The following is a 20,202-nucleotide window of genomic DNA, read 5'->3' on the forward strand; positions in this document are numbered from 1 at the left end:
CTGGAATGCATTGCCTGCAAGTGAGGTGGAAGCAGATTCAATCATAACTTGCAAAACTTGCAATCGGATATATACTTAAAAAGGAAAAGTTTGTAGGACTATGGGGAAAGAGCAGGAGAGTAGAACAAATTGGATAGTTCTTGCAAAGAATTGACAAGGGCGGGATGGGCCGAATGACCTCCTTCTGTGCTCAATGATTCTATGTACTACAAAATAGTTCAGTCATTGAATGGGAGAAATCACAGATATTATCCTTTTAAGAGGTTTTAAACCTACATGAGTGCCATTCCTACGCCATATATAAATACCACATTTAAAGCTACAGATTAGTTAATTTTCAGTCATAAAGAAGACGGTGACACAAAAAAATATCTAGCAATTGCAGTTTATTTACAACTACACTCATGGAGAAAATCAAGGATGCAGTGTGGACCATTCAAGAACAAAAAGGGGCACCTTACCATAGGTAGGTAACTTTCTTCCTCATTCCACTTTTTCTCCACATAAGTCATGAAATGGGTCTGGTTTGATGATCTGGATTAACGAACGACCTACCAAACAGCCTATCAATTTAGCCAACGGTCCAATAACAATGGGGCATAATTTGCAGTTGGTATGACAGCGCACTCAGAGTACGGTGTCATACACCTTTGAAATTGACCGTAAGTTCGGGACTTTTGCATGCGCTAAGTCCCAAACTTGCAATCTGTCAAGTTCCGAATTGACAGATCATCCGCTGTGAGTGAAGTCCTCATTGCTGGTGCACAGTTGGGCAAATTGCCCAGCAAGTACCCAACAATTATGCAGGAAATTTTACGGTTCTGGGATCCGTGGACCACTATGCTGCGCTCAACTCCACAGCATAAAAATGCAAGTTTTCGAAGGGGGTCTCGCAACAGGTAAGTGCAGATTTCTTTTGGGGGTCGATGGTGTACTCTTTAGTTACGCCGCTGACCGCAATTTCAGGGTCCATTCAAGCTTTCCTCTTAAAATTTGGCTCAATATGTCATCAGGGCTCTCATCAAGTGGGTTTTAACCATTCTAGCAGTCTCATCAACTCCAGCATAGGCCTCCATAGGATAGGATTACATAGGATATACAGCACAGAAAGTCCATACTGGTGTTTATGCTCCACTCGAGCCTCCTCCCATCTTTCCTCATATAGACATTGTACAATTTATTTAGCCAGATGACGTCCAGTTGTCAGTTTAGCTAATTCTGTCCCATAGGGCATGATTATCAGCCTGCAGATTCATCTTGTACATTACCCAAACAAGATAAAGCTAATTTAATATCTAATGGAACCTTCCGCTCTACCTCATAAATGTGAGGAAATAGAAAGATGGAAAGAATAGAAAAACGATCTGGAAAGGGCATTTGAAATTAGGTGTTTGGACCTCATGCTAGATCAAATAAAGTTGACTAACAACCAAAGCACTTGTTCTTCTGGCTGAAATGAAATTGATATTGATAGAAATATTTTTAAACAAAACACAAATGAGTATATGAAGCACCATGATCAGATTCAAGCAGGACCTAATTTTCTAAATAAAATGTCAGAGATTCTAAAATCTTCATAAGATTTCAGAAACGAGGAAGTGTTCATTCTGAATGGAGAGTTGGTAAGTGGCAGCATTTGCAACTTACAGATTGAGGCTTCAAGCTTTTGTTTAGCAAACTTTGTAAGTATTCCAGGACAAACCACACTGCAAACCTATTGCACTTTGCATTATATGATTTCCCTGTAGGTTCAAGAGGTTAGATTACTGTCAACCATTGAAGTAGAATCCTCTTAAATTGCAGGATGCTAAATCGGACAGCTTTCTGGAAATCTAAACAAATGGTCCATAATTAAATCAAAGTCTAAGGACCATGTCTTCTGTAGAAGCTTAACTGCATATGATACCACTCTGCTTGGATCATTTGAAAGATCCAAGGAAAAGGTAAAAAAAAATCTTTCCTGCTTAAAAAGGATGAAGACTTATTAATATATTGTTGGAGTCTTTAATTTTTTTTAGTCCCTTGAAGGTCATCACTGAAGGTTGTAGATATGCTGAATACCAGATAATCCCACAACTACAATAAAGAATACGATGTTTGAGTGTTGGGTCAATTGATGTAAAGGTATAAATGCTGAGCTGAAAAAGCAACTTACTGCCTACAGCATCAATAGCTAATCTGATGGGCACTGAGAGAAGCCTTGAGACACGTTTCCTCAACACTCATCGATAAACTTCATCAAACAGTTATTCATTCACAGGTGCACTGATCGATTGTAATTTGTTTGTTGGAAGGTAACAGACCTAGTCTGCAGTTCCAGCTTCTAGTTCCTACTGGAATGCAATCTTGAAAGTCTCCAGTATGGGACCAACTAGACAAGGGTGTTTGTGAAGGTATTTCCTTGAAAAAAAACTAACATAACCAACTGGTGTCCACTTGGCAGTAGATATCAAGTCAAAAAACACACGTGGAGTCTGGATGAAGACGATTTAATGGGCTGAAGACATATTTCTCACCCTGAACTTTACGTTCTTATTTAGGTAGTTCATCAACTCAAGGTAGTTGAATCCAGTTACACAGAATGTTTTATTTCCCCTGAAAGAAATGTTTTTTGACTTGGACATGATGTTCAATCACCTTCGAAGGTTGCTCCTAACTAGTCATGTGTAAAACATGAAATGTCCTTTGTTCTGCTTGTGTTTTGGGGAAAAAAAGCAAAAGCTCCAATATCTCCTCAGTCTGCTTCCTAAAGACTGACTTTCTTATAAATTGGAGCTCCAGAAGCCTTACCTGGAGAGTTGCCCAGGACTGTAGACTGTGCTCCCAAATCAAGAGTATCAACAGCATGCTGCTTTTGTAGCTTGGTGGTCTGTAAAATGTCAATGCAAATATAAAGTCCTACCAGAAAATTTTGTTGATGTATAAACTGGGCTAAGTGAATTTTATAATTGTCTATCCGCATCTTGCACATTCCTTTGAAGCACACATCTGTTCCTTCCCAAGTCTAAAAGTTTGGACTCCTTTTCAGGGTGAGCAAAGCTGTTACCCTGCAATGGGATATTCCAAAAACTTGGCCTGCTATTGAAAACGGTTTAGGAATTTGTGAAAGAGATTAGAATGATGACTATGTGCATGGCAAGTGGAAATTGTTTGTCACTTCTAGCTAAGGCTGCTGTATGGGATCAAGTCCTTCCTACATACTACTTTTTGAATGGAAAGTCAATGAACAATGTTTTGAGGTATCAGGCTAAAGATTCCGCAATTGGTCAGGAGAAAAATTACCTAAACATTAAACTGATGAAAAGAGATGAAAAGAATGGAAACTTCAAGTTCTACTCCTCTAGGCACCAAGTCAGCTTGATCTCACTGGTCCCATTTGAGATAGATTGTCTAGTGAGGTGTATAGAGAATTACAGAAAACACACATGCCAACTGACAGCTTTGCATGCCAACAATCAGGGTTTGGAATCAGGTAAGTATATGCTGGCAAAAATCAGCACAGACCAAATCTCTCCCCTCTAGTCCCAAAAACACTTTCTACCCTCCATCCTGCTCCTGCGTTATTCTAGGAGTTAATACACTAGACTGCGTCCCTTCCCACTCAACATCGCTTCCAATGCTAATGGCATAAATTGAGTCTGCTGTGTACTGTAGGCAGGAATTCTTGGGAAAATAGGAGCTCTGACCTACCATTGACAGAGGCTACAATACCTGCCATTAGCCTCATCAGCGATACCACGAGAGGGGGGATTCAATCCATGGCATCTAGACACAAATAGGAGTGCAATGGGGGTGGGAAAATGGATGGTAATGAAGGGGTGAGGGAAGGGGGAAGAATGAGAGAGCAGCACTTTGGAGGGGAGGAGGAGAGAATCTGCTAGTAGGATTTTAATGCGGGGAGAAGACACGAACACCACCATTAAGTGAAAGGGAGTGGGGAGGGAGAGTATTAGCACAATCTGGGTAGAGGGGCAGGGGAAGGAGAAGAATATCAGCTTAACCAGGTTGGGTGGGGAGAATTAAATTCTGGGGGAGAGGGAGGCACATGCCAGTATGAACTGGGAGGGGGTTAGAGAAGAGAATGTCTGTGAAAGGGTGCAGAATTGGATAGGGTCCAGTATTTCTGTGAACTTGATGTGGAAAGGGTGAGTGCTTTTGTGAACTAGAGTGATGGGGGTTTACTGCGAAAGAGTGACTAATAAGGTAGCTTTTGGGCAAATAATGGTCTGGCGGTCTGTTCAAAATCCAAACATCATTTGTTTAAAATTAAAAATCTATTAATTATGAAGTAGAAACATGCATAACATTAACTAAAATATTTCATTTTTAATGTGAAAATACAAAATTTTCTCGATCCCCTATAAGTACACCATCAATTTTATATCTTCAACATTTGGATTTTCTCCTCAGGCTTTCAGACACTTTTTTTTGTTTCCTTCCAATAAAAGTGGAAGAATGTTGTGTATGCCTACAGCTTAAGTTACATAGCCTGTGTAACTACTTGTTTCCACATGTCAGAATCATTCTGGAGTTGCCAGCTTTTTGGGAGCTGTGCCAGCTTTTTTTAAACTGTTGGCCAGCTTTTGCTACTTTTCTAGGTTGGCATGTATGAGAAGCTGAAGCTTCAATTGTGCCAAGCCAAAATCAGAAACTCCCAGTTAAATCTCTAGGGGACACAAATATAGAAGCAAATTCTTCAACTGCGAAGGACTGAGCAGTACAGTGCAATCAAATACTGTGTACCAAAGTCTTACTTCCCTCTCCTCTCACCTGAGTGCAGGTGGCTGTACTGTATAGCATTAGGGTAGTCAAGTACTTGATACCATACCCAACCATCAACATTGATGTTAATGGTTCATGCAAGCCCAGTCAGCACAGAAGCTGCTGGTACAACGCAAATGGAGCAAATTCTTGAGCAGCTCAATTCCCCTACTGTAGGATTAGAAGATAACAGAGGACACCATAGCCAGTGCTCTGAAACAGCTAGGGTCCCAAGCTTACTCTTTGATCTGCTGTAGTTAGAACTGGGCTTGTTATAATTATGGTGTAACAATTCAAAGGATTCATTCAGGCCATATGCTTTCCTGAAGAACTATTTCAAGAATTGAAACTACTCTACAGAAGTTGATCGAACAAAAATGTATTTGAAGATTGTGCTGCGTTGAAAGGCATGATAGCAACTATCTTACCTTTAAGGTCTAGAAAACCATTTGGCAAATTTAGGAAATTTTGAATGCAGCAAAATTATAGGCCTAAATACAAATCATCCAAAATACATTCTTACCCTACCCCACAAGGTGAGCAGGCCCATGGGAAAAAAATAAATTTGCTGCTGAATTTACTAATAACCTGACTGAAAAATAATCAGTCAAAATTAACACAAAGGCTACAAAAAGTACACAAGGGTTAAATATTTCTCACATGACTATATAAAATGGTTAAAACCCTTGGCAGGAGAATTTATACAAGGCATGGAAAGGGGAGGATCATGCAACTTACCTTGAAGTACATTTAGCATTTCTTCAAGAGACAGTTTCTCCCTTAGGATAATTGGGATTTTCCTACTGTGGGTGGAGGAGAAGGAGCCAACATACTCCTTTGAATCACAGTTCTGGGGTCAATTATTAAAAAAGGTGAAACAAATCCTGAAAGAACACCTGGAGTTCCCACAAAACTGTATAACCTCAATAAAGAGGGTCATCTTCCAGTTACATCAGTGCACATTTCCAACATCAGTCACCCTATGGCCTAAGCAAGACTGTAGGTCCACATCCACTAGAAAGGGAATTGACCCTCCCCCCCGCCAAAAAATTCATTTCACATAGAACCCACTGCCTATAGAGAAGATTATCATAACTTCAGTTTGATATGGATTTGATTCTACTTCCAGGAGGTCAAAGTACAGAACACTAACCCTTTGTGACACTCAAGTCATCAATAAGAAAAATTCCAGAAATAAACAAACTTTTTTTTCTTGGCAAATCAATCTGCTCAAAATAAGATCAACTGTAACTTGGTGCTTGGTGCATGAGCTGTTCCACTCTTATAATTACATTAAGCTCAATTTAGAAATGTTTACACTACGTTTGCATTCAGTAACTGTAGCCCATTGACGTTAAGAAATATGTAATGTCAAATGGGCCATATAATAATACAAAATTACAGAAGAGTTTAGTGAATATCCATTTTTTTTTAAATTTAAAGGGACCCATAATACATACATTTAGTCATGAAGGTCAGAAATACTTCAGGTAGGGCTGCTACTATTACTTTTTTTTAAAAATTCATTTTTTGGAAATAAAGATTTCAATATAAAATGAGCAATATATATTTAAGATAAAATAATTTTGACAAAATGGTTAGCACTCTAAAATATTATAATAACGTAACATGTTTAGTCTGTTGAATTCACAATATATGGAAGATATGATATAGATGTGGTTTTTGTTCTTAGACATGACAGTTTGTTTGACTGTTAACAATTTATTCCATGATACATATCGTCAACAATTTTTTGATATACTTTATAGCCAAATGTGCAAGGCTGCTGATGTAAAACTGTACAGTTTACTCAGGTTGTGGGCACAAGGTGGTGCTATTTTGCCTGTCTTTTGTTCAGGTTTCTTTGCATCAGTTCCTGGGGCACATAACATTTTCTGGTATAACCATTTCTTTAAATGTTTTTAGAATAGAAAAAATTCAAAATTATATTTTATTAGAGAACAAAACAAAATGTCTCACTAATTTTTATACCTTTCTTAAAGATTCTTTGTTGAGGTTTAGTTCTATAAACCTTCCAGATGTGTGATCTTTGACAGCAAGTTTTAGTAGCCATTCCATTGCAGAAAAGATCATTTTTTTTCTTACCTGTGCCCACACATGCACAATTCCAGCAGAATTAGTGGTGGCCCGCAGCGACCCGGACTGGGTCCTGAGCTTTTCACTATTTATCACTGACTTAGATGAAGGATTGAAAGCCGTAAATCCAAGTTTGCTGATCACACTAAAGTAGATGGCACAGTGAGTAGTATAGCTGGCAGCAAAAAGTTGCTCAAAGACATTGCTAGATTAAGTGAGGAGTGGGCAAAACTGTTGCAGATGGAGTTCAATGTGGGGAAGTGTGAAGCAGAAGATAGATCAGAGTATTTTCTAAATGGTGGGAAAATAGGAACTGTGAAGGAGCAGAGAGATTTAGGGGTCCATGTACAGAAATCACTAAAAACTAGCGGACAGTTACAAAAAATAATTAAAAAGCTAATGAAATGTTAGCCTTCATCTTAAGGGGGCAGGAATACAAAGGAATGGAAGTTATGTTACAGTTGTAACAGAGCTCGGGTTAGACCGCATCTGAAGTGGTGTGTTCAGTTCTGGGTACCGGAACTCAGGAAAAATATATTGGCCTTGGAGGAGGTGCAGCGCAGATTCACCAGAATGATACTAGGGCAAAAGGGTCAAATTAAGAGGTTGCATAGAGGAGGCTTGTATTTCCTCGAGTATAGAAGATTAAGTGGAAATCTAATTGAGATGATTAAAAGATATGGGCCTAGAAATTCGGTATCCCCAAAAATGGACGCATGGATCGTGGTGCAATACGACTGCAGGTACCATGTAAAGTTTGTGCTGCCTGCCAAGTAACATGATTGTAATGTTCAGCCGAGCACTGAACGTGCTGCTGAGTGGTTAAATGCTCAGCAGGGGGTCCAAGCTTGTGCGAAACTAGTTCCAACTAAAGCTAGCCTGCATTACTTAAAGGCAGTCTACACCTCTAAAAGAGGAGGTGCCTTCTGCCTGCAACAAGTGATTTAAGTGTCTGGGAGGGAACTGGAGAAGAAAATTGTCATGATGGCACAACAGGAGAGACAGCATGCACTTAAGTTCTCGGATGCAGCACTGGAGTCCTTGGTCCAGGAGGTCAACGCCAGGAGAGAGGTCCTCTTTCCACAGGGGGCCCGGAGGCCCTCCAGGCAACAGGCAAGACTGCAGTGGGAACAGACAGATGATGTGCCAGCAGTATAGCCATGAGGACTGGATTCAGTACAGGAAGAAGTTTAGTGCAAGATGAAGTTTAATGACCTCACACGAGTAGTCAAGGTCAGTGAACTATTCTTCAAATACCATATCCCACTCTTTGCACCACTAGCCCCTCACACTGCTCACAACCCCATCGTTCACTGACCAACAATCTCTACCAAACACGACTCATACCTTACATTCATAGTTTCACCTCACCCGCACACACTTACTACTTCTGCAAGCCTCAAACCCACACCGTCAGCTAATCACCATGACAGGCACATCCACCCAAACACATTATACCACACTCCTGACACACTTCCCCTTCTCTTGCTAGAAAAGGTGGGGTATAACCGGCGCCAGCAGACCTTGCCTGCATCACCTCACCCCATGGAGGAGACAGTGCTGGCCATTCTTGGCAGGGGTATGGGTGAGCCTGTGGCCAGCAGCAGGGCTGAAAGAATACAAGATGCCGGTATCCTCATATGTTATCCTCCTTCTCACATCCCACTTCCCCCTCATCCCACAATCTTTTCTGATTTACAGTCTATACATGGTGTAAGCATGCAGCTCTTACAGCCTTTCTCAATTAAGGCACCCAAGAAAGCCAGCCTGCCCAACCAGTGGTTGAACAAGAAGAGGGAGAAGAGAGTGAAGAAGAAACACTGTCACTTGATTTCAGATACCCAGCCACCAGCTCTGAGGCTGACACTCCGTGTACTTTAGAGGATAGGTTAGACACGGGGTCTGCACGTGGTGAGGCACTGGGCATGAGTGGCCTGCAGCCAGGGTAGGGGATGGGTAACTCAGCTGCCAGCTCCCCGGAGCGCAAGGTCGCACACGAGTTCTATTGCACAGGACTCAGATGAAGACTTCAATGGGCATCCTACAGAAGAAAGCTAATGGGTATGCGCAATTAAATGCTTGGTGCATTGGCAGGCCTGCCAGAAAGCCTAAATGCAATGTCAAGGAGCATCGAGGAGTTCAGCTCCAGCCTTGTACAGGGCTTTGGGCAGAGCTTGAAGACCATCCTTTCCAGCATGGAAGGGCTAGGCAGATCCATTAACACACTTGTAGGCCCAAACATCATGCTGCGTCTGATGGCCTGAACTTCCATTGCAGCAGATACAGAAGTCATCTAACGTCTGCGTGATGCAAGGGAAGTCAGACTGAAGTCATGCAAGCACAGACTGCTGTCATTATGGCTAGGTTTACCAGTGTTGAAAGGGGCTTGCAGAGTGTCCCAACAGTCCATAGTTCAGCAGATTATTAGGATTGCTGAGGTGCTGCCCCAGGGGAGTGGCAATGGATTCGTGGAGGACAACCCTACTGTCCTCTCTCAGGATGACATCATTCATCCTCCCAACAGTGATACCCGCCAGTGCCCTTGTTATTGCCTGTCAGCCAGCCATCAGCCCAGACTGCTGCCGCCCATGCTGAGGTGGTGCAGTCCAAAGCCGGGCCTACTAGGCCCAGAAATCCTAGAGATCGTCCTGCAAAGCCATCTGCAGTCTACCCCACTAAAGGTCAGCAGCTGTCCTCCAGCCATAGAAACATAGAAAATGGGTGCAGGAGTAGGTCATTCAGCCCTTCGAGCCTGCACCACCATTCAATATGATCATGGCTGATCATGCAACTTCAGTACCCCATTCCTGCTTTCTCTCCGTACCCCTTGATCCCTTTAGCCATAAGGACCACATCTAACTCCCTTTTGAATATATCTAATGAACTGGCCTCAACAACTTTCTGTGGTAGAGAATTTCACAGATTCATAATTCTCCGAGTGAAGTAGTTTCTCATCTCGGTCCTATCATCCTTAGACTGTGACCTCTGCTTCTGGACTTCCCCAACATCGGGAACATTCTTCCTGCATCGAACCTGTCCAATCTCATCAGAATTTTATATGTTTCTATGAGGTGCCCTTTCATTCTTCTAAATTCCAGTGAATATAAGCCTAATCGATTCAGTCTTTCTTCATATGTCAGTCCTGCTATCCCAGGAATCAGTCTGGTATACCTTCGCTGCACTCCCTCAATAGCAAGAATGTCCATCCTCAGATTAGGAGACCAAAACTGTACACAATATTCAAGGTGTGACCTCACCAAGGCCCTGTACAACTGCAGTAAGATCTCCCTGCTCCTATACTCAAATCCTCTCGCTATGAAGGCCAACGTGCCATTTGCCTTCTTCACCGCCTGCTGTACCTGCATGCCAACTTTCAATGACTGATGTACCATGACACCCAGGTCTCGTTGCACCTCCCCTTTTCCTAATCTGCCACCATTCTGATAATATTCTGCTTTTGTGTTTTGCCCCCAAAGTGGATAACCTCACATTTATCCACATTATACTGCATCTGCCATGTATTTGCCCATTCACCTAACCTGTCCAAGTCACCCTGCAGCCTCTTGGCATCCTCCTCACAGCTCACACCGCCACCCAGTTTAGTGTCATCTGCAAACTTGGAGATATTACACTCAATTCCTTCATCCAAATCATTAATGTATATTGTAAATATCGGGGGTCCCAGCACTGAGCCCTGCAGCAACCCACTAGTCACTGCCTGCCATTCTGAAAAGGACACGTTTATCCCGACTCTCTGCTTCCTGTCTACCAACCGGTTCTCTATCCACGTCAGTACATTACCCCCAATACCATGTGCTTTAATTTTGCACACCAATCTCTTGTGTGGAACCATGTCAAAAGTCTTTTGAAAGTCCAAATACACCACATCCACTGGTTCTCCCTTGTCCACTCTACTAGTCACATCCTCAAAAAATTCCGGAAGGTTTTTCAAGCATGATTTCCCTTTCATAAATCCATGCTGACTTGGACCAATCCCGTCTGCTTTCCAAATGTGCTGTTATTTCATCTTTAATAATTAATTCCAACATTTTCCCCACTACTGATGTCAGGCTAACCGGTCTATAATTACTCGTTTTCTCTCTCCCTCCTTTTTTAAAAAGTGGTGTTACATTAGCTACCCTCCAGTCCATAGGAACGGATCCAGAGTCGATGGATTGTGGGAAAATGATCATCAATGCATCCACTATTTCTAGGGCCACTTTCCTAAGTACTCTGGGATGCAGACCATCAGGCCCCGGCGATTTATCGGCCTTCGATCCCATCAATTTCCCGCCTAATAAGGATATCCTTCAGTTCCTCCTCTGATTAGACCGTCGGTCCCCTAGCACTTCCGGAAGGTTATTTGTGTCTTCCTTCGTGAAGTCAGAACCAAATTATTTGTTCAACTGGTGTGCAATTTCTTTGTTCCCCATTATAAATTTACCCGAATCTGACTGCAAGGGACCTACGTTTGTCTTCACTAATCTTTTTCTCTTCACATATGTATGGAAGCTTTTGCAGTCAGTTTTTATGTTCCCGGCAAGCTTCCTCTCATATTCTATTTTCCCCCTCGTAATTAAACCCTTTGTCCTCCTCTGCTGAATTCTAAATTTCTCCCAGTCCTTAGCTTTTTCTGGCCAATTTATATGCCTCTTCCTTGGATTTAACACTATTCTTAATTTCCCTTGTTAGCCACGGTTGAGCCACCTTCCCCGTTTTATTTTTACAGCAGACAGGGATGTACAATCGTTGAAGTTCATTCATGTGATCTTTAAATGTTTGCCATTGCCTATCCACCGTCAACTCTTTAAGTATAATTTGCCAGTCTATTCTAGCCAATTCACGTCTCATACCATCGAAGTTACCTTTCTTTAAATTCAGGACCCTAGTCTCTGAATTAACTGTGTCACTCTCCATCTTAATAAATAATTCTACCCTATGATGATCACTCGTCCCCAAGGGGCCTCACACAAGATTGCTAATTGGTCCTTTCTCATTACACATCATCCAGTCCAGGATGGCCAGCCCTCTAGTTGGTTCCTCGACATATTGGTCTAGAAAACCATCCCTAAAACACTCCAGGAAATCTTCCTCCACCGTATTGCTACCAGTTTCGTTAGCCCAATTTATATGTAGATTAAAGTCGCCCGTGATAACTGCTGTACCTTTATTGAACGCATCCCTAATTTCTTGTTTGATGCCATCCCTAACCTCGCTGCTACTGTTTGGTGGTCTGTACACAACTCCCACTAACGTTTTCTGCCCTTTGGTATTCCGCAGCTCCACTCATACAGATTCCACATCACCCAAGCTAATGTCTTTCCTTATTATTGCGTTAATTTCCTCTTTAACCAGCAACGCTACCCCACCTCTTTTTCCTTTCTGTCTATCCTTCCTGAATGTTGAATACCCCTAGATGTTGAGTTCCCTGCCTTGGTCAACCTGGAACCATGTCTCCGTGATGCCAATAATATCATATTCATTAATTGTTGACTGTGCAGTTAATTCTTCCACCTTATTACGAATACTCTTCGCATTGAGGCACAGAGCCTTCAGGCTTGTCTTTTTAGCATACTTTGCCCTTTTAGAATTTTGCTGTAATGTGGTCCTTTTTGATTTTTGCGTTGGGTTTCTCTGCCGTCCACTTTTACTTTTCTTGTTTCTATCTTTTGCTTCTGCTCCCATTCTCCCTGCATAGGTTCCCATCTTAGTTTAACTCCTCCCCAACAGCACTAGGAAACACTCCCCCTAGGACATTGGTTCCGGTCCTGCCCAGGTGCAGACCATCCAGTTTGTACTGGTCCCACCTCCCCCAGAACTGGTTCCAATGTCCCAGGAATTTGAATCCCTCCCTTCTGCACCATTCCTCAAGCCACGTATTCATCTGAGCTATCCTGCGATTCCTACTCTGTCTAGCACGTGGCACTGGTAGCAATCCTGAGATTACACCTTTGAAGTCCTACTTTTTAATTTAACTCCAGCTCCCTAAATTCAGCTTGTAGGACCTCATCCTGTTTTTTACCTATATCGTTGGTAACTATATACACCATGACAACTAGCTGTTCACCCTCCCCCTTCAAAATGTCCTGCAACCGCTCAGAGACATCCTTGCCCCTTGCACCAGGGAGGCAACATATTATCCTGGAGTCTCGATTGCGGCCGCAGAAACATCTATCTATTCCCCTTACAATAGAATCCCCTACCACTATAGCTCTCCCACTCTTTTTCCTGCCCTCCTGTGCAGCAGAGCCACCCACGGTGCCATGGATTTGGCTGCTGCTGCCCTGCCCTGATGAGGCATCCCCCCCCCACCCCCAACAGTACCCAAAGCGGTGTATCTGTTTTGGAGAGGGATGACTGCAGGGGACCTCTGCATTACCTTTCTTCCACTGCTCTTCAAGTTGATCATTCATTCCCTATCTGTCTGTGTAACCTTTACCTGCAGTATGATCAACTCACTAAACGTGCTATTCACGGCATCCCCAGCATCGTGCATGCTCTAGAGTGAATCCACCCGCAGCACCAGTGCCACAATGCGGTTTGTCAGGATCTGCAGCAGGATACACTTCCTGCACATGTAGTCGTCAGGGACACTGGAAGCGTCCCTGACTTCCCACATAGTGCAGGAGGAGCATGACACGTGTCTGAGCTCTCCTGCCATGACTTAACCCTTAGATTAACTTAATTTGGCAGCAATGATAAAGGTTACCTACTGATAGGGAAAAGAAAAAGAAAAACTACTCACCAATCACCAGCCAATCACTTACCCCCTTGGCTGTGACGTCACCTTTCGATTTCTTTCTTGTACTTTGTTTACCCTCTGCCGCTGCTGCAGCTGCACCAGCTGGCCTCCGACGACACTCGGGTCTTTATAGGCCACTCGCCTCCCGAACTCCCGCTCCTGTAGCCGTCTCAGACGACACCCAGGCCTTTATAAAACGCTCGCCTCCCGAACTCCCGCTCCTGTGGCCGTCTCCGACGACACCCGGGCCTTTATAAATGCTCGCCTCCCGAACTCCCGCTCCTGTGGCTGCCTCCGATGACACCCGGGCCTTTATAGGCCGCTTGCCTCCCGAACTCCCGCTCCTGTGGCCGTCTCCGATGACATCCGTGCCTTTATAGGCCGCTTGCCTCCCGAACTCCCGCTCCTGTGGCCGTCTCCGACGACACCCGGGCCTTTATAAAACGCTCGCCTCCCGAACTCCCGCTCCTGTGGCCGCCTCAGACGACACTCAGGCCATGTTGCAACCACTGGAGTAGCACTGCGTAGGAGCACTAGGATAGGCAAAGACACACACAAGACAGTCACCAAGGGAATGCACAAGGGTCATTAGATGATTTTTTTATGTAATATTGGATGGATAAAGTTTGATTGGAATGTTTGCTTTCTGGTGGATTTTATTTTAGCATTGTGGCCAAGAGGACACTGTGATGGTCATTAACTGAAGAAAGGTAAAATGTGGGACTAATTTTGAATGGGTAATTGGGTTTGCATTCACTCGTACCACATGTGGATGATTCAATCCCAGATATCCCGATGAGAAAGGGGCTGTCTGGATTGCCTGCTTACTTCCGCCTCCTCCTCCTCCTGAGCTGGTGGCCATATCCCTGGTTGCAAATGCTGTGCCCTTATGGTCAGGTGTGGAGGATACAGCAGAACATGAAGAATTGAGACACATGCTCCAGTGAGTACTGCAAGGATCCATCAGAACGGCCCAGGCAGTCGAAACCGTTGTTTAAGGACACCAATGAACTGCTCAATGATGTTTTGTGTGGCAGCATAAGAATTAGGAGCAGGAGTAGGCCATATGGTCCCTCGCGCCTACTCCATCATGCAATAAGATCATGGCTGATCTTTGGCCTCAACTCCATCTTCCTGCTTTGGTGTGCAAAATCAAAGCACATGGTATTGGGGGTAATATACTGAGGTGGATAGAGAACTGGTTGGCAGATAGGAAGCAGAGAGTAGGAATAAACGGGTCCTTTTCAGAATGTCAGGCAGTGACGAGTGGAGTGCCGCAGGGCTCAGTGCTGGGACCCCAGCTCTTTCCAATATACATTAACGATTTAGATGAAGGAATTGAATGTAATATCTCCAAGTTCGCAGATGGCACTAAACTGGGTGGCGGTGTGAGCTGTGAGGAGGATGCTAAGAGGCTGCAGGGTAACTTGGACAGGTTAGGTGAGTGGGCAAATGCATGGCAGGTGCAATATAATGTGGATAAATGTGAGGTTATCCATTTTGGGGGCAAAAACACAAAGGCAGAATATTATCTGAATGGCGGCAGATTAGGAAAAGAGGAGGTGCAACGAGATCTGTGTGTCATGGTTCATCAGTCATTGAAAGTTGGCATGCAGGTACAGCAGGCGGCGAAGAAGGAAAATGGTATGTTGGCCTTCATAGCTAGAGGATTTGAGTATAGGAGCAGGGAGGTCTTACTGCAGCTGTACAGGGCCTTGGTGAGGCCTCACCTGGAATATTGTGTTCAGTTTTGGTCTCTTAATCTGAGGAAGGATGTTCTTGCTATTGAGGGAGTGCAGCGAAGGTTCACCAGACTGATTCCAGGGATGGCTGGACTAACATATGACGAGAGATTGGATCAACTGGGCTTTTATTCACTGGAGTTTAGAAGGACGAGAAGGGATCTCATAGAAATGTATAAGATTCTGACGGGACTGGACAGGTTAGATGCGGGAAGAATGTTCTCGATGTTGGGGAAGTCCAGAACTAGGGGATAGAGTCTTAGGATAAGGGATAGGCCATTTAAGACTGAGATGAGGAGAAACTTCTTCACTCAGAGAGTTGTTAACATGTGGAATTCCCTGCCGCAGAGAGTTGTTGATGCCAGTTCATTGGATGTATTCAAGAGGGAGTTAGATATGGCCGTTACGGCTAAAGAGATCAAGGGGTATTGAGAGAAAGCAGGAAAGAGGTACTGAGGGAATGATCAGCCATGATCTTATTGAATGGCGGTGCAGGCTCGAAGGGCCTAATGGCCTACTCCTGCATCTATTTTCTATGTTTCTATCCCCATATCCCTTAATTCCTCTGGTGTGCAAAAATCTATAGATCTCTGTCTTGAATATACCCAATGACCGAGCATCCACAACACTTTGGGGCAAAAAATTCCAAAGATTTACAACCCTCTGAGTGAAGAAATTTCTCCACTTCTCAGTCTTAAAAAGCCAGCCCCTTATCCTGAGACTATGCCCCCTAGTTCTGGACTCTCCAGCCACGGAAAACAATCTCTCAGCATCTATCATGTCAATCCCCCATAGAATTTCAATGAGATAACCTTGCATTCTTCTAAACTCCAGAGAGTATAGGCCAAATCTGCTCAATCTCTCCTCATAGGACAAGCCTCTCATCCCAAGGATCAATCTAGTGAACCTTTGTTGCACTGTCTCCAAGGCAAGTATATTCTTCCTTAAATAAGGAGACCAAAACTGTGCATAGTACTCCAAGTGTGGTCTCACCAGAGCCCTGTACAGTTGTAGCAAGATTTCCTTGTACTCCAACCCTCTAACAATAAAGGTCAACATGCCATTTGCCTTCCTACTTGTTTGCTGTACCTGCATGCTGACTGTTTCGTGTACTAGGACACTCAAATCTCTCTGAGCACTAGCACTTAATAGTTTCTCACCATTTAAAAAATATTCTGTTTTTCTATTCTTCCTACCGAAGTGAATAACCTCACATTTTCACACATTATATTCCATCTGCCACCCCATTGCCCACTCACTTAACCTGTTTATATCCCTTTGCAGGGTCTTTGGGTACTCCACCTAGTTTGGTATTGTCAGTAAACTTGGATACATTACACTCAATCCCTTCATCTAAGTCATTATTATAGATTGTAAATAGCTGTGGCCTGAGCACTGATCCTTGTGGCACCCCACTAGTTACAGCCTGCCAATCTGAAAATGACCCATTTATCCCTATTCTCGGTTTTCTGCCTGTTAACCAATTCTTTATTCATGCTAATATCTTACCCCAACCCCATGAGCCCTTATCTTGCTAAACAACCTTTTATGTGGCACCTTATCGAATGCCTTTTGGAAATAGACTGCATCTACTGGTTCCCCTTTATCTACCCTGTTAAAACGCTTAATAAATTTGTCAAACACGATTTCCCTTTCATAAAACCAACTCTGCCTAATCATATGATTTTTTTTTTAAATATAAAAGTACCCTGTTACCACTTCCTTAATAATGGATTCTAGCATTTTCCCGATGACCGATGTCAGGCTAACTGGCCTGTAGTTCCCGGTTTTCTCTCTCCCTCCTTTCTTGAATAGTGGGGTTACATTTGCTATCTTCCAATTCGCTGGGACCTTTCCTGAATCTCAGGAATTTTGGAAGATCACAAACAATGCTTACACTATCTCTGCAGCCACCTCTTTTAGAACTCCAGGGGATTTGTTGGCTTTTAGTCCCATTAGTTTTTCAAGTACTTTTTCTCTACTGATATTGATTGCTTTAAGTTCCTCGCTCTCATTAGCCCCTTGGTATACTTTTTGTGTCTTCTACTGTGAAGACATATACAAACTATTTGTTTTAAACCCTCTGCCATTTCCTTGTTCCCCAATATAATTTCTCCTGTTTCAGCATCTAAGGGACCAACGCTTACTTTTGTTACTCTCTTCTTTTTTACATACTTGTAAAAAGCCATACATAGCATGGCTCTCATTTTCACATGCTGGCCACATGTTGTTGGGTTGCGGAGCGGAGTCATGAGCCAGGTAATGGATAGCCCTTGTCGCCCAGTAGCCACACTCTGGTTTGTCTTGGTGGCTCAAAGACTGAGGGAAACAACGGATTGGAGCAGAATAAAATCATGACTGCTGCCAGGATACTAGGCATTCACTATCATGTTGTGCTGAGCATGGTCGTTCCACAACTGCTCATTCAGCGAGTGGTTATCTTTGCGGTTGTGGTACATCTCAGCATTTATACACAGTGCCCACAAAGTCATATGCATGCAGTTAATGGCACCCTGCACCATGGGGAAGTCCGCTAGCCTGGCAAAGCCATGTGAACACTCAGTTTGCTTAACTCTGGTCAGAAAAAAAACATGACGTTCCCTCTCCTGGCATAAAGAGCCTCTGTCACTCTCTTATGCAGCAGTAAACAGTGAACCATGAGATGTTACAGATGTCGCCTATTCCAGCCTGGAAGGATCCTGATGCGAAGAAATTCAGAGCCATGGTCACCTTCACAGCCACTGGCAGCGCTGTCCTTGCCCAGGAGTGAGGCTTCAGGTCTGGTTGCAAGAGGTAGCAGAGTTCTGTGAGCACCTCCTTTGCAAAGCGCAGACAGCTCACACGCCACTCCTGGCTCAAGTTGAGGTAAGTGAATTTCTCTCGGAAGACCCTAGGGTGGGCAAGACTTCCTGCTGAGGCTCCTTCTTCCCCTCTTCCTCCTCGCTCCGCAAGCAGCTTATTCTCTTTGCTGCTGCTGTTCCATCTCCCTGTCATGCTGCTGGCCAAGGGGGATAACAACGAGCACCCATGGCCAACTTTCCTGTTTAGGTGCACAGCTGTGCAGCGATCTGCAGGTCCTGGCTCCATGACTTTCCAATTCAAAAAACGCACATGCACAGTAATTTGAATGGGCCACTCGCACAAAAAAACAATTGCGGGTAACACTGTCATGATTGGGAGCAAGTGGTCTGATTAGAACCCTTGAAGTCAGAACCAAGGCCTTCTCCACTTGCAGCACCACTCCCTGTCACCTCACCAACTTTAAGGAACTATAGAAAGCTCCAAACAGTTCCACAAATGTACACAGAGCCAATCAAAATCAAAAAGCAAGTTACCTGAAAGTTGGTGATGATCCCTTTAATTAGCGCTGGTGGGGGGTCCTTCTTGCTGCTGAACACATGTTCAGCTATGTGAGGATAAGAGAGGGTGATAGCTCCAGCGATGACAATGAAAATGGCAGCACTGGCATCAAATCAGCAATGCACGCTGCTTGACATCATGATCTGCCTGTTTATCATATTTCTAGCACCGACCTACTGCCCTCACCAAGATGGTGTCCAGAGCAACTTGCACCAGAGGTGCGCGCGCCTGCTTGGATGCCATTTTGGTCCTAATTCGGCACCAGTAGCGCACAAACAACGGGTGCTATGGAACCGAATTTCTAGGCCGTGATAGGGTAGATAGAGAGAAACTATTTCCTCTGGTGGAAGAGTCCAGAACAAGGGGAATAAAGTTAAAATTAGAGCTAGGCTATTAGGGGATGATATCAGGGAGCACTTCTTCACACAAAGGGTAGTGGAAATCTGGAACCCTATTGCTCAAAAAGCTGTTGAGGTTAGGTCAATCGAAAATTTCTAAACTGAGATTGGTAGATTTTTGTTCGGTAAAAGTATTAAGGGATATGGATCCAAGGCAGGTAAATGGAGTTAAGATACAGATCAGCCATGATTTAACTGAATGGCGGAACAGATTCAATGGCTGAATGGCCTACTCCCAATTGAGATGTTCCTAGATTCAACATTTCATAGTATTAGTTGGGAAATAGTGGACTGCTGTGGGAGTTGGTTGAAATTGTGCAAGTAGAAAGTAATCATGAATGGGAAGGGTTCAAATTGGGACCGCAATGAAGAGCTGCATTCCTTAATGTTCACTCTTTACTTCTTCTTTAATGTTTTCTATTCCATTCTGTAAAGTGCTTTTGGATGTTTTCCAGCTTAATCATCCTGGTATATATTACAAATGCTGAGAAGGTCACAACATCCCATTTCAAATGCATTGAAAATTTGTGCGCCAGGCCCTACAGAAAAAACCATTGTAAAGTAGCAACATGTACAGGCAGTACCAGTCACACCTGTAGGTGGCACAGAAAAAACACATTTTCCATGTCCGATATGTCATGGTAACATTAACATGGCAAAGCAGTTCTTTGATATTGAAAATAAATTGTTGGTGAATCATGCTGCATTTCCACATAATGGCCCCTGGGGGCTCTGCAGCACTTGGACACTTCCAGTAGACCATGGCTGGGAGGCTGAATAATAATGGTCAAGCATGCGAAGTAGAAGGCAACTAAACCGCTCTCACCCCGCTACACCCAACAGACTTAATGGAACTAGAGTGGTTAGATTGGAAAATGTGACTGTATGACGTTTTCAGTCTCCTCAGAACCTTGGTGCCATTATATAAATGCAAGTTTTCATTATTGCTCTTCATCTAATGGAGTAAGAGCAATTTTTCAATCTTTTTCTGAAATTTTCCAGGGTTTTTTTTTCATCTCCCCCAGGAGTTAGCATTACTATTAGTTAGCGAGGGTTAGGGCTACGCGATGTTGCATTGTCAGGTTGCATTGCCCCAATAGTC

At 43.6% G+C, this 20,202-nt stretch overlaps 1 protein-coding gene across 6 annotated transcripts in view; it reads right to left on the reverse strand.

Annotated features, from left to right (window-relative positions):
• dcaf6 (ddb1 and cul4 associated factor 6) overlaps positions 1-20,202 on the reverse strand; it is a 214,382-nt gene that overhangs the window by 43,790 nt on the left and 150,390 nt on the right. The window lies entirely within an intron of this gene.

Source organism: Pristiophorus japonicus, chromosome 11 (assembly GCF_044704955.1).
Source record: "Pristiophorus japonicus isolate sPriJap1 chromosome 11, sPriJap1.hap1, whole genome shotgun sequence".
Taxonomy (NCBI): Eukaryota; Metazoa; Chordata; class Chondrichthyes; family Pristiophoridae; genus Pristiophorus; species Pristiophorus japonicus.